The sequence below is a fragment of the Centruroides sculpturatus genome, unplaced genomic scaffold, assembly GCF_000671375.1.
Source record: "Centruroides sculpturatus isolate CEXI.00-Female unplaced genomic scaffold, Cexi_2.0 scaffold1158, whole genome shotgun sequence".
NCBI classification, from domain to species: Eukaryota; Metazoa; Arthropoda; class Arachnida; order Scorpiones; family Buthidae; genus Centruroides; species Centruroides sculpturatus.
Window position 1 is genome coordinate 35,428 of NW_019385302.1, and position 3,412 is coordinate 38,839.

At 31.6% G+C, this 3,412-nt stretch overlaps 1 long non-coding RNA gene across 2 annotated transcripts; it reads left to right on the top strand.

Annotated features, from left to right (window-relative positions):
• Positions 1-1,197: 1,197 nt before the first annotated feature.
• Positions 1,198-3,015, top strand: LOC111637381. 2 transcript variants are annotated; one of them, XR_002758683.1, is made up of 3 exons: positions 1,198-1,596; positions 1,681-1,789; positions 1,910-3,015. It is a non-coding gene; the product is annotated as an uncharacterized LOC111637381 (long non-coding RNA). The 2 variants fall into 2 exon arrangements; XR_002758684.1 differs by having other exon boundaries at positions 1,961-3,015.
• Positions 3,016-3,412: the final 397 nt, after the last annotated feature.

Sequence of the window (3,412 nt, forward strand, 5' to 3'; positions counted from 1 at the left end):
TTCCCATTTGTTTCGCTGTTTGACCAGAAGCGGAAGAATAGAGAGCGTGTAGTTGTCATTTTCGATTAACTATAAGGAAGAAAAGTCAATCAACTCGATACTAGACGGAGCGTCGACCTCCATCCGCTTGTTTACACAACAGGTGCGAGGGAAATAAGAAAAGAAAAAGAAAAAAAAGAGAGAGAAAAAAATAGTTGTAGGTCTAGTCGAGTGTAAAAACAGAAGATGGAAGCGAGTAGTCTATTTATAGTCTACTTCTACAGACGGTGCCTCTTCTATGAAACCTTTATAGACCTACTTAACTCTTTAGGTCATCTGTTCGGTTATTCCTGGTGGAAACGTTAAAACTCTGGAACTTTTCACACTTAATTTAGAAAAATGAATATCTGGTTTCTTTCTATGGTGCCAAAAATATATAAAAAGAAAACATCTATTATTATTATCATTAATTATTAATTAGTGAAGTTATAAATAATAGAAATATTTCGTTTTTTAATAACCTACACATCTGTAAATAGCTTCCTACTATTCTTTTTATACATACAGTAATTAGTTTGCATAGAGTTGCTTGCCTTCTGGTAAGTTTAGTCTATCATTAACTTAGTATAGTTAACCTTTTCTTTTATTTTTTCCATATAGTAGGTCAAATGTTTGCCTTGCTACCAGTTTATCAGTTATAGAACAAACGTTATCTAACAAATAAGTTATCGTGACACGAAGAGAAATAAACAGATTTAATACTAAACCTATAAATAATATTAGACTACGTTTATTAGTATTGTAACATTAATATTATGTTAGCTAGAATACAGTCGACTCCCCTATAACACTGTTGATAATTCCGTTTCATATGAATTCCATGTTGTACGAGTCACTTAGATTTTACAAGTACCGGGCTGTGAACGGCTCACGTATATATATATATATTTTTTTAATACAGAGATCATAAGTATTTCAATTATATCATAAATAAAACAAAAAACTAAATTAAGCTTTCAAAAAAGAGGCCTGCAGATCTTCCTATCTTAAGGTCCCCCCTCTCTCTCTATTAAAAAGTAAAAGTTTAAACGAGTTACTTTCCCAGACTTCCACTTATTTTTTTAATATGCTTTTAGTATTGTTTTGTCTAGACATAATTACAATGTTTTTCTTTTAATCTATTGTTATCGTTCATTGTTCTTCATTCTTTTTCTTTAACTTTTACAATGCAGACGATGCGAATCTAATTTCCGCAAACGCCTCACTTAAAAAATATTATTTTAATATTCAACTCTTCAAACTAAGTTTTTTTAGAAGAGTTTACAATTTCCATTTAAATCTAAATCTAGATTTTTTTATATAAAAAAAATAAATAATAAAATAGAAGAATAAATCACATTTGTTGCCAACCAACTGGGGAGTTGTTGGCAAGCTACAAAAGCTGGAAGAATTGGATGTAGTTTGGAGGAGGAGAAACTAAAGAAAGAAGTGCATTTGGCTGTTTTCTTACAAAAGATAAACTGGAGCTTGATTAACAGATCAACTGACTCGAAAAGAAAATAATCAAAAATGCATCGAGGCTAAAATCAGTAACTAATTTGACAATGATCGATGATGGTGTGTGTTTTTTTTCCACTTAGAAATTTTTTAGCTTCGTTTTTCTATCGTTAACTTACTCGTAACCTCTTTTTTTATAACTAGATATGAAAGTTCGAAAGCGTAAAATGCATAGGATCAGGATTTTCGTGGCAAGAAACCGGACTCTAATGACCTTTTTTTTTTTCTTTTCTTTTTACCTTACAGAAATCACGTAAGAGAATACAGTTAACGATGTTTATAATAATAAAAAAAATGCTTACTTAATATAAAATGGGGGCAAACAGATAGGTTACTCGATTCTTCATAATATTTAATGATTTTTATTTTATAGATTAAGTAACGTTTAGTAATCACATTAAAGATGCTTACATCAAATTTTTAGACAATACCCCGACTAACTTGGCCCATATCCAATACGGAAATTCTGCGACATTAACAAAACTATGAAGGAAAAAGGTCATTGAAATTGCTTTTACGAGATCGTCGAGTTCAAGTTCTACTACACTTTTGCTTTTTGTGTTTTTTTCTTTTCTTCCTTTTCCTAAATGAAACAAGATTCTTTACTGAAATTAATGACTTTGGTCGTTTCAAGTCCACTTTTCTGAGAAACTAGAATTGCTCTCTTGATACTGATGCGATGATTTAGAACTAGAGAAGGTGAATAAAAGCTTTATGTGAATAGAACATGTTTAATTCCATTGGGAAATTTAGAACCTGCTGTTTTTTTCAAGAAGGTTTTAACTTTTTATAAATATAAAACATATTTTCTTTTATGTTTCCAGTTAAAAATAATGATTAATTTTAGATCTATTCCTAGCAAGATACAGTCAAACGCCGTTCTAAATAGAGCCACCCTTATAAATCGCAATGAATACTTCTAAAAGGATCCTCCTCATAAATAAAGAATTCTTTCGCAGAGATTCTCATCCTCAAGTGTCCAAATGTCATATCTATAGCTTAGATAATGTACGATTTTGCATTCTAAATGGCATTTCTATTTGTCCAAAGACCCCAATACTGCACACCAATCTTAACGTTTGGGGTTATTCAATTTAATACTACATTCGATTTAGTATCCATTTTAGAAGCGAACAAACAGAGGCGCTAAATTGACGTTTGACAATACTTGTTCAATAAGAAAGAAGCATTTTTCTACCAAGATTTATGTGGAGACGAAGCTGTTAGTCGCGTCGTGTCGCGTAAGCATGCGACGTGACTAATAACTTTCTCTCATGATTTAAAAAATGAAGTAATAATTATTTACTTATTTATTTTGTGAGCTGTTCGACCTTAATACGTTAATGAAATCTACTCGGGTCATTGAGTGTTATAAAGCCTGGAAAAAAGAGGAAACCCGTACGCACTTGTTTATCAGGGAAAATTTTTCAATTTGAACAGGTACGAAGCGGTGCAAAATAGAGAAACTGGAACAGGGAAAATTATCGAATTCCATCGTTGTTGATTTCGATTCGAATGAGGTCATATTCAAAAATCTCACATATTAAGAGAAAACTTCATGAGAGGAAGAAATCATCGCGTCGCTTCGCGCTTCGCGTGAGCGCGTGTAAAGAGTCATTAAGTCTTTAAAAAAAAAATTGAGAATCGCCGCATAATTTTATAAATGATTAAATTATTCGTTTATCAAATTTTAATTCAGTTATATTATAATTTTAACATCCGTTTCTTACATCATAAAAAAAAACGATTAAAGGAGTGCGCGACGACGCGTCGTGTCGCGCCCAATACTATTATGATCGGAAAACACGATTAACCAAGCATGATATCATGCAATCCTTTTTTTTGTGTGTTTGTAATATTATCAGTTATTGTTCTC